General features: G+C 30.0%; 1 long non-coding RNA gene across 1 annotated transcript; it reads right to left on the reverse strand.

Moving 5' to 3' along the window:
* Positions 1–7,468: 7,468 nt before the first annotated feature.
* On the reverse strand, positions 7,469–10,561 carry LOC136223565 (uncharacterized). Its single transcript, XR_010686015.1, has 3 exons — positions 9,579–10,561; positions 8,768–8,813; positions 7,469–7,823 (listed from the first exon to the last, which is right to left on the reverse strand). It is a non-coding gene; the product is annotated as an uncharacterized lncRNA (long non-coding RNA).
* Positions 10,562–12,395: the final 1,834 nt, after the last annotated feature.

Raw genomic sequence — 12,395 nt, forward strand, 5'->3', positions numbered from 1 at the left:
AGGTTAAAATAGTAAAATGTATTATTTTATCCTCATCCCTATCCTACGTACCAAACATTGAATAATAATTTTCGGCTATCATATTTTTATCATTATCTCAACCATTTATCCTTATCGATATCTCAACCTTTATCCATATCCATATCCCAATAGAATATCAAATGCTCCGTAACATTATAGAAGGATTTAGGAGAAGATATACATGTGGGTGGCTCCACTTATCGGAACTCGAACAACAAAATGAGAAATCCAACGCAATAAGACTGAGTTTGTTTATTGATGAGAGCCCACCCCCTCGTGGGATTAATTAAAATTTAAAATAAGAGTTGAAAAAAATAAAAAAAAAGGATGATGGATGGGTCCATGAGTTGCATGCTTGTCACGTGAATGGCCAATGGTAGGCATCATCTTCAATATTCAAAAAATCATATTTATTTTAATTTGTACTATGGGACCAGCAGCAGAGGACATTTTGGACCACCTCTGCCTTTTATTTTTATTTTTAGTTTTAATTTTATAAAGGTATAGAGCGGATCTTTAGGAGCCTGTAATTAGGATCCTGTCCTGTTCTGTTCTATTATGTGTTCCTTTCACTCAACATCTACTTAGTCATACTCGTACTTTTGCAAGGGATACATGTTTCTACGTGGATTCTAATATTAACTCATAACTTTTTCTTATAATTTTTGTTATTTTGGATTATTTACAAAATTATTTCTATAATTATTGAGAAACAACATATTTAGACCTTACAAACTGCGAAATTTCAAAAGATGAAGCAATTTTAAAGGATAAAGTGTAAAAATATCCATAACATTTACATTCAGAAGCAATTTTATCTCTAAAATTGATAAGTTGAATCAATTTTTCAAACATTATTATACAACACATATTTTATTCTTTATTATACACCAATTGCATATATGTTACTTCAAAAAAAAGATACTTTTTAGTTTTAATAATTTAATTAGAGATAAATATTTTTAAATTCGGTGAAATATTTAAAATTGTTGGGCAATTATTGTTGGACTAGGCCACTTGACCCAATTTTGAATTTATGAAAAAAAGCTCAACCTTAGTCTTAAATCTGGACTGGATTGGGTTGGTGTGATGTGGACTCTATATTTTTTTATTGAAAATATAATAATATTTAGTATTATTATTTTTAATAATTCGGATTTAATTTTTTATTTTAATTAAATTCCTTTTTCTCCTAACGTTTCTTCAATGGTCATGGTCAATGGTCAATATTCAATAAGAAGTAACCTTCCCTGATTTAATGTAAGCGCATTGTGCGTAAATTTTTAGAAAAAAAAAATAAGGAGTAACCTTTCCTGATTTATCTTCCTCTTTATTCTCCATTAAATCAGAATATAACAACTTTTTTTTCTTGTATAAATAGTTGTTTAGACTGTCATTCCAAAGAGAGATGATTATAATACAATTTTTTTTGAATAAATCGAAACTGAGCATGTATAGAGTGTAAACATAAACGAGTTCGTATGATGCAATATGAATTCGTATACGAGAGGGATGTTTTATCCTGGAGGCGACCAGAAATTACACTGCTTGCACTTTTCGGCAGTTCCGTAAACGTCTTAAAGAAAGCGACTTAGTCCGCGACTTTACCTATTATTTTGTTCGGTGAATTTCAGATTTTCCAGTTCCGATTCCAACAATTTTAAGACGTTTCATTGTTGCTGCTATTGTCACCGAATAATCTAATGCGATTGCTGAAATCAACAAACCATCCAAAAATTTGCACATGAAATTATCTCTGAAGGTATGCCCCTTAATGATCAATTTCAAGTTGCTATGATTGTTGACAAACTGCCTCATTCTTAGAAAGATTTTAAGAATGTTTTGAGCCACAAAACAAAAGAATTTTCTATAGAAAGTCTGATTACTCGCTTCTATATTGAGGAGGAAGCCCGAAAATAAGACCTAAAAGAAGAAGTGTTTATTGTTTCAAATAACACAAAAAAAGCTTTAAAAATCAGAACCGCAAACCAAACCAAAACCGCAACACTCGAGTTAATCTGAATTGGAACCTTCAAAGGAACCAAAATAGACCACAACAACCACCACATAGGAATGATGCTACTTTCCTCTGTTTTAATTGTGGAAAACCATGTCATATGGCACGTAAGTGCATGAACAGGTCAAACACTGCTCCTAGTGTTAACTTGACTGAAGAACAACAAAATTTTGTTGCAATGATTTCCGAGATCAACCTCATAGGTGGATCAGATGGGTGGTGGGTAGACACTGGTGTCTCTCGCCATGTTTGCTATGATAAAAGTATGTTTAAAATATATACTGCTGTGACAGAAGATAAGAAAGTGTTGTTGGGTGATTCCCACACCACTATTGTTGCTGGGATTGGTAATGTAGAATTGAAGTTCATATCTAGAAAAAATTTAACTTTGAAGGATGTGATGCATACTCCAGAAATGAGAAAAAATTTGGTTTCAGGCTAGCTTCTCAACAGGGTTGGGTTCACACAGACTATAGGGGCAAATTTATTTACTTTGACTATGAATAATGTGTTTATAGAAAAGAGTTATGCAACTGAAGCCATGTTTAAGTTGAATGTTAAAATTAATAAAGTGAATTGTTCTGTTTATACCTTGTGTACATTTAATGTTTGGCATGCTCGTTTTTGTCATGTTAATAAGCGTATTATTAAGAACATGAGTAACTTAGGGTTAATTCTAAAATTAAATTTAAATAAGTTTATGAAATGTGATTATTGTAGCCAAGCAAAAATCACTAAAACACCTCATAAATCTGTTGTTAGAAATTATGAACCTCTTGAGTTAATTCATTCCGATATATGTGAATTAGATGGGAAATTGACTAGAAATGATAAACATTATTTTATAACTTTTATTGATGATTGTTCTGACTTTACTTTTGTTTATTTGATGAAAAATAAAAGTGAAGCTATTGATATATTTAAGTTGTTCATTGTTGAAATAGAAAGTCAATGCAATAGGAAAGTTAAAAGACTTCGTAGTGATAGAGGCACATAATATGGTTCTAGCACGTTTATTGATTTTTATAAATCACATGATATTATACATGAAACCACTGCACCTTATTCACCAGAAATGAATAGAAAGGCTGAAAGGAAAAATAAACACCTAATCTGCCCTATTTTAGAACTTAGAGTTGTTTGGCTTATGTTAGGATTCCTGGCCCTAAGGGAGTCAAACTTGCTAGTAGGGCATATGAATGTGTGTTTATTGGGTATGCTATGAATATTAAAGCATATAGGTTCTATGATCTGAATGGACATGCTATTTTGGAATCAAATGATGCTGAATTTTATGAAGATAAATTTCTTTTTAAATTGAGAAATAGTGGGGGTGCATCATCTAGTAACATGCTTGTTGTTAGACCTATAGTGCATAAGGAAAATGAGGAATTTGAACCTAGGACAAGTAAGAGACCTAGGGTCTCTAAAGATTTTGGCCCTGACTTTTATGCATTCACAGTAGAGGAGGATTGATAGGGGTCGAAAACCCCTATCTTTAGGTACGATTTTTAGGATGGTTTTGTATATTCAATAAGCGAGCAATTCTCATATTTTATGCATGTGTGCGTGTTAGTTAGTTTTAGTGTATGTTTTATTTACTTTTGTAGTTTCTAACCGTTTTCTGATTGTTTTCAGGAAAATATTGCCAAAACAGCACACACGTGAACTGCCACTTACTTGTTTTGGCTAATTGATCCACCAAAGGTCGCACCAAATGGAGTTTTCACTCCAATCTAACGACTGGTGGGTCAATTTAGCCTTTGGACTAACATCGTTTGGATTTTATGTGCGTGTGAAGGTCAAAACAGGATTAATTTCGGGTGAAAATCGCGTCTCGGGGATCCCCGGTAGTCGTTCGGCGTGTTTTGGGCATGTTCAGTAGGGGTGAGCATCGGTTCAGTTCGGTTATAACCGAACTGAATTAATTAACCGAACCGAATTTTGTATAATTTTAAAACCCGAACCGTACCAAATAACTAAAATCACCGAAATTGACCGAATCGAAATTTTTTGGTTTGGTTCGGTTACCAACCAAATAACCAAAATTTTTATATTTTTAATTTAAATATTTAAAATGTTATAAATTATGAAATTTGAGTTTCATTAATTTAGAATTTACAATTTCAAATTCAATTAACCAAATACCTTATATATTAAAAATTATTTCGATAATGTTTTTTTTTTTTTTTTTTTGAAGAAATTCAATAATGTTTAAAACTAAAATTTTGAGATTTCTTGTACAAATTAAAGTATGAAAAACAAATAAATAAGTAAAATTATATTATGTTTATTTAAATATATATTTAGTTTGGTTTTCGGTTAAACCAATATTTTTTCCGAAATAACCGAACCGATAACCGAATACTGAACAAGAAAAATTTGACAACCGAACCGAACCAAATTATTAAAATAAACGAACCAAACAAGAATTTCAGTTCGGTTATCAGTTTGGTTATCGGTTATTGGAATTTTTGCTCACCCCTATGTTCAGCCCGCCGTACTAGCCTCTGCGGCGAGCTGGCGCTCGGGAATTAGTTGTTTGACTAATTCCTAGCCCCACGATGTCACGTTTCGCCCCCTAACTCTTCCACCTGCAACAGGAAACAAACCCGATTAGGTTTAGGCATCAAACTACAATTATAAATAGGACTTTGTAACATTTGTATTAGATATCCTTATTTTTGTGTAAAAAAACCCTAGCCTCCATCCTTGAAGAATCATCTTCTCCCTTCCATCCACCATTGAAGAACCTTCAAGCTCCACATCCACCAAGGATTATTCAAGGCTCCATCCTTCAAGTCCTAGGAAGACGTATGCACTGGTCGACAGGTTCCCTGAAAGGGATCTCTTCTCTTTTACATTCTGTTTGCCTCTGACATTGTTCCAACATAATACTTATATTGTTCCAACAGAAAATTGTTTTATTTCTTTTCTTTAAAATACATTTTTCTGACATTTCTAACCTCGTTTTTCGAAAATTTTTATACTATTAGACTCGTCTAAATTAGACAGTCATTTTAAGATCCCTGAAGCTCAAGAAAAAAAAATTCCGGTGAACGGAATCCGAGTGGGCGTTTTTTGGCAAGAAAAAAGTGCCCAGAAAATTCTAAAAAAATTCCAAAAAATGTAAAACATTATTCTAAGAAACTTTAATTCTTGGGTCGAAATGGGATTTCTTACGGTTTAGCCCCAATAAAACTTGTTCCTTAATTTTATCCATTTTACATGCTTCAATAATTTATTGGGTCAAAACTGTAAGAAATTTCGCTTTGAGCCAAGAATTAAAGTTTCTTAAAATGATGTTTTACATGTTTTCGAATTTTTTCATAATTTTTTGGGCACGTTTTTTTGTCCTACTTACATTGTTCCAAATCAGTGTACCATTTGTTCCAAATCAATGTACCATTTGTTCCAACATAATACTTGTATTGTTCCAACAGATAAATGTTTTATATCTTTTCTTTAAAATACATTTTCCCGACATTTCTAACCTTGTTTTTCGAAAAAATTTATACTATTAGACTCGTCTAAATTAGACGGTCATTTTAAGATCCCTGAAGGTCAAGTAAAAAAAAATCCGGTGAACGGAATCCGGGTGGACGTTTTCTGGCGAGAAACAAAGTGCCTAGAAAATTCTTAAAAAAATTCATAAAATGTAAAACATTATTCTAAGAAACTTTAATTCTTGGGTCGAAGCGGGATTTCTTACGGTTTAGTCCCAACAAATTGTTGAAGCATGTAAAATGGATAAAATTAAGGAAAACGTTTTATTGGGACTAAACCGTAAGAAATCCTGTTTCGACCCAAGAATTAAAGTTTCTTAGAATAATGATTTACATTTTCTGGAATGTTTTGAGAATTTTCTGGGCACTTTTTTTCTCGCCGGAAAACGTCTACCCGGATTCCGTTCACCGGAAATTTTTTTACTTGAGCTTCAGGGATCTTAAAATGACCCTCTAATTTAGACGAGTCTAATAGTATAAAAATTTTCGAAAAACGATGTTAGAGATGTTGGGAAAATGTATTTTAAAGAAAATAAATAAAACAATTTTCTCTATCCTCTCTTTCATTTTATTTACCAATTTGTCAACTTGCCCTTTTTAATTATCATCAAAACTACGTAGTTTTGTTTTGTCACAACTTAAGCTTTTGTCACGCTGGATCTCACCCCTATATATATATATATATATATATATATATATATATATATATATATAGTTGTAAAATTTAATATACAATTGTACAAATTAAAATAATTTATATATTTAAAATGATAAAATAAAAAAAAAAGTGAAATATAAAAAAATATATGAAAAATGGGAAAATGGTTAAAAAGGTAAAAATGGAAAAATATGAAAACACGAAAAAACAAACAACAGAAAATGGGAAACCGAAAAAACGGAAAAAATGTGAGGCTGAGAAAATAAAAAAAAAACACAAAAAACATGAAAACTGTAAAAAAACGTGAAAACGTAAAAAAATATATATATATGAAAAAACGAAAAAAACATTAAAATGGTAAAAAACATGTACAGAGAAAAAAACTAAAAATAGTTGTGAAAAATGAACTATTTATTCGTTTTTTTGTTTTTTTGTTTTGTTGTTTTTCATGATTTTTCTATTTTTCCGTTTTTCACAAAAAAAAAAAATTCATGTTTTCACACTTATTATTTTTACTATTTTTCATGTTTTCTATTCTTCATTTTTCATATTTTTTTCTGTTTTCACACATAATTTTTTTACTATTTTTCATGTGTTTCTATTCTTTGTTTTTTCATGTTTTTTTTTCCATTTTCACTTTTTTTTTTCATTTTTCATATTTTTTACCTTTTATTTTTTTATTTTAATTTATTTTTTACTATTTTTTCGTTTTATAAATTTTTCTATTTTTCATGTTTTAAATAAACAAACTACATGTGTAGATATATATTGTTATATACCTATTTCTTTTTTAAATTATTCATTTGATATATTTGGAAGAATAAATTAAATAGTCTATTAATGAGGTTAAACAAATTATTTTAGTTTTTTTTTTCAACTTCTTATAAACCCTTAATATATATATATATATACATATATAACCCTGGAACCTATATCCGAAACAAGGACAACACATTAATCTCTTACTTTACATTAATTTCTATTCCTTTCCCTCCATTTCCTTTCTTTTACTAACCTGTCCAGCCATTCATCCAATGACTAATGACCCAGATGTATATTGCATAAAGGATGTGGGAGAAAACGTAGGATTACTTTCATTCTTTTTTTTTTCTTTTCAATTCAAACTACACTATTAATTTGAAAGCTGTTAAAGAACCATATCTAATACGTTAAGGCCCATTTGGTTTGTTCATTGTTTGTTGTTCCTGTTTATACGGTTTGCTGTTTGCTATTGGAAAATCATACATTCACTGCTTTTGTAAAAAAAAGACTTTTTGTAATTAAAAAACAAACAAAATTTCTTAACCAAACACTTAAAAAGGAGCAAACAACAACCCTAAATTGATTTCTGGTCTTTAATTTTGACAAGTTTGCCTTTTGTGTTGCCTCCAAAATCAAATTACATCAGAACTGCATAAAAGAAAAGACAAAAATGTGCAGGAAAAGCTTGTAATCTTCTGAGACGCTATGAACGTAAAACTGATCTCATACAATGAATAATTCAGGAGTAAATACATCAGGAGTAACTCTTAAAACAATTCATGAGTAAATACACCAATAATGTCTCTTTTAACTGGTCGGGTGGGGTGTCTTGTTGCATTCCAATGAATTCCTCATCCTCCTGTGCATAAAATTACCAACTTCATTAGTTTTTGTAGGTAAGTAATAGGACTGAAACATCAAGTGGTTTCAGTTGAACCATGCAACCAAGTTCTGTGTATGTGAGTCCAACGGCCGAGGCTGCACGGCACCCTTCTCTCTATACTATATATATCGCTTTTAAATGCTTGAATGCTAACATGAGAATGATAAACTTCTTTGTATATGTATCAAAATTAGTAGTTACAATATATGTTTTACAACTCTAATAAAATCAACAGAAAACGGATATATATATATATTACTTCTTCTTTTCACCTGCAAACATAAATAATATTCAGAATTTACATACATTATACATATGACCTGTTAAACATTGATGAAAACAACAGAAGCTGTCTCAAATTTTTAGAAGAAAAATATTCATTTAGAGTTCTTTCATGTTTTACAATTTCTTCAAACCACATTTTTTTTCTATGGAAAATCATTATTCAATTTCTTCAAAACAATATTTTATGAAAACTAGAACTGATCAATATAGACAGTTCCACAAGAACTACAAACAACTGATAGTAATGATCATATAGACAGTTCACAACCGAATCATTCAAGAAACATATATACTGGAATATCAAAGAAGTTCTACAATGGACTGGGTGCGCAATGATGAAAAAAAGAGATCCATATCACTTCGTTAGGAAATGCATGGTGTAAAGGAAAAGGTTTTACGGTCATGGTAAAATCCGATGAACCGAGATCATAATAGAGTTCTCATTATATCATGACTATCACATATAAGATTCTGATAGTTTATGTGAATGATTAGACCTTCATCCAATAGCTAGGACAAACCTTGACTTCCAAATTTACAACAATTTCATTCACTAATCTTTTCAGTGAATACACAATCATCAAACTCTTAAGATTCTTATCTTAATGAATCATTAAATGAAAATAGAAACTTACATAACGATTATTGCTAAATCAGTTGAGTACTCTTAATTCGATAGTCCTGTAGGAAGAGGTGAGGAACATTAACTTGTGACTAACCGAACAAAATGAATGCCTCAAACTATAAAATAAATGAGCATATACATATAGAGTTCAAAAGAAAATGATTATGTACATAAACCCCTCTTTTAGAGTGAAATATGTGAACTAAGGTTTTAGATGATGATAAAATCACAAGTATATCCACACAGGTGTTACATGATTTATATATTTTAAGATGATCATATATGATATAAATATCACAAAAATGGAAATCATGTCAAAAAAAATTTGATGTTAAATGAAGTATTGATATAAATTAATTTGTGTTGTGGTATGAGAAATTGACAAACACATTGAAAGAGTTGAAAGGGGAATAAGTTAGAAAGAAAGAGAAAACAGATGTAAAAAAAAGGTCCCAAGTTGCAAGTTGGAAGATATATATAGTTGGTCCACCAAAACAACAGAGTGATAAATTATGTTATTGAATGCTATAACACCCAAATGGCATGCCACTGCCAGTGACAGTGTGTCATGTTCCCACCATCACTTGCCAAAACATATCCAAATTCCTCTTCTTCTTCTTTTTTCAAAATGATGTATTAATTCCTAAAAGTAAGAATCAATGCGTTGAGTTTAGAATCATTTATTTTAATAATTTATAGTCAAGACAAATATTGAAAGTTATGGAGAACCCAAATCTAGTAAACTGCTTTCTGCTATTTTAGCTGATATCATTAAAAAATACAATCCATATTTATCCAAACATACAACTTCTTGTTCTTACCTCCTTAAGGGTTACAAATATTGCTCTTGCTGCTGCTTCTATCTATCTGCATATCAAAACCCAGAACTTCTTCTTCTTTTTTTTATCTATAACAAGAATCAATTAATTAGATTTAATAATCATCTTGAGATGTAGAAGAAAAAGAATTGTTTGTTTGATTTCCTAGGAAGAAAGAGTAGCAGATCTGCAAAGTCAACAACTCAAAACATCCTTAAAAAAAACCTAAAAAGTAAGATCGATCCTTAAATCTCGTCATACAAATCATAGAAATACTCACCTCGTATCCTACCTGAAAAGAAGGAAAGAGGAATCTAGAAAAAAAAAAAAACCTGTGGTTTAGTAGTTTATTGCCGATGCAGCATCATCAAGATTCTCAGATTGAAGCAAGAAAGAATGAATCAAGAATCACTGTGAATCTTGAAGATGCTGCACCTGCAAAAAACCACTGTTGATCTATTCATTCCGTTCCATGCATACTAAATATACATACATAAACAACATAAACAATAAGCTTTCGCTTTGCTCTTTTTTTTTTCCCAGAATTACTTTCATCTGTATATCTGAATGTTGTGTGTATATATATATATAAAGGAAAAAAGAAAAAAAAAAAGAAAAAACAGGTCAGATAGCAACAAGGCCACGAGCACAGCCTGACGTGGCCTGTTTCAAGTGGTTAAAATCAAAATAGATTACGTGGAGGGGCAACCCAACTGAACTGGAGAGAGAGAGAGAGATCAATCCACCCTGAAATCGAGGAAATTTAGTAGAAATAGAAATCAATTTAATTTTCAAATTCAGGTATATCTCAGATTCCGGCGAAACCCAAACCAACTATATATAAAACATTTAAAGAAAAAAAAAATAAAGAAAAAACTATATATAAAACATTTCATAATCGTACAAACTCGAAATTCTTCAAGGAGGAAAAAAAAAATATTAAAAAAAAAAGTAAGAAATATAATATGGAGAGAAGAAAAGGAGTCTGTTTTGAGGGCATTCCTAACATGGATAGTCGGCATAAAGCAATTATGGAAGATATATTACATATATATACCCACATCACATAGATATTTCATATTAGGCTTAATACATATATGGTCCCTGTACTTAAAACATTCGTCTTATTTATTCTTTTAACTTGTTAAATGTGGTATGTTAACCCCTAAAATTTACTTGACACATACATGTACATTTTAAACGAGTTCCAAATTAATAGGTTATTGTAAGCAAGTTTAAAAACGTAAATATACTTTCTTCAAAAAAAGAAGAAGTAAATATACTACTTTATAAGCCAATTTAAACAAAGTCAGTGAGTAAATAGAACATTTTCAACATGTATGAGTCTATTTTTTTTTTTAAATGAAGCTAAAAATATATTAAGGGTTCGTTTGTTTTACCTATCATTTATTGTTTGCTTTTACAGTTTGTTATTTGCTTTTTGAACAAAAAAAACAAAGATTCCCTGATTTTGTAAAAAACTAATTTTCATGTGTAAAAGGTAAACAATATGTCACTAACTAAAACATAAAACTTTCCCTCTTCAAAAAAAACATAAAACTTTCCATTTTGAAATTAAAAGACACCGAAATATAAAAATTAGTAACCAGACACCCATTAATACTGATTTTTTTTTTTTAAAAGTCTAAATATTATTATTCTCCTTTCAAAACAAACATTATTATTCTTATTTATTATTTAATATTATTGTTGTGGTGCTTTTTTTTTTTGGTCTTAATATATCAGATTCCTCAGAATTTGGTGAAATTTTTTTTATTCACCTTCTATATAGTATATGTTGTTAGTCTCGTGAATTTATTTATTTAAAATATTTTATTAACTACTTGAATTCGTTTAAAGTCATTGATTGGTCCTAAAATTATTTAAAGTGATATAAATTTTAATTTATTGAAATGTTTCCCGTCAAAAACTAATTATATTATTTTAAATAAATTAAGGAGACTAACGGAGACGACTTATTAATTGAGGGGGCCTGTTTGGTTCAGCTGTTAGCTAATAGCTGTTGCAGTTGCTGTTAGCTATTTGCAGTTGCAGTAAACTGTTAGCTGTTGCTGTTAACTGTTTGTTATTAGCTGTTAAATTACTAGTGTTTGGTAAAATTTATTGAACTGTTGCTGTTAAATTACCAATGGACATGTTTTAAATTAATCAATGATGAAATTATAAAAGGGAAAATGTGAAAAACTGCCCATAAAATTGCTTTTGGCTGCTAACATTAGGGGTATAATTGCACAATTTTAGACGTTAAGGGTAAAATTCCTCCTAGCTACAAATGTTAGAGGTATTTTTGCACCTTATCCTATTATAAAATAAAAAAATGTGTTACACAATTTAATAAAAATAATCTATACAAAAAATAAAAAATTTATTGAACGCAATAAAAACTTATTCTTCTGGTAATTATGTTGTAGAAATATAAATAATATTAAAGAATAAACATATTTTGTGAAAATAAGAAGGATAATTTTGTCAATAACATATAACTACAAACAGCTGTTTATGAAAAGCTCCAAATAGGAGCTTTTCGTGAAACGCTCCAAAACGCTGCAGTATCTAAAGAAAATGCTAAACATTGCGGTTAAATAAATCTAACCAAACACTATATTTTTTGGGGTTTGGTGTGAAACGCTAAACGATCTTTTGAAAACCTGAAACAACCACCCTTTGAATCAAATTTTTGAACCCAAATTCAGAAGCTGCTAATGTTTGAAGTTTTCTTTTATGTGGTAATTTATTATTTTATTTTTAACAAATTCTTTGATTTTTATGATGTAGTATTATTTAAACTACGATTCTTTA

This window comes from Euphorbia lathyris, chromosome 3 (genome assembly GCF_963576675.1).
Source record: "Euphorbia lathyris chromosome 3, ddEupLath1.1, whole genome shotgun sequence".
NCBI lineage: Eukaryota > Viridiplantae > Streptophyta > Magnoliopsida > Malpighiales > Euphorbiaceae > Euphorbia > Euphorbia lathyris.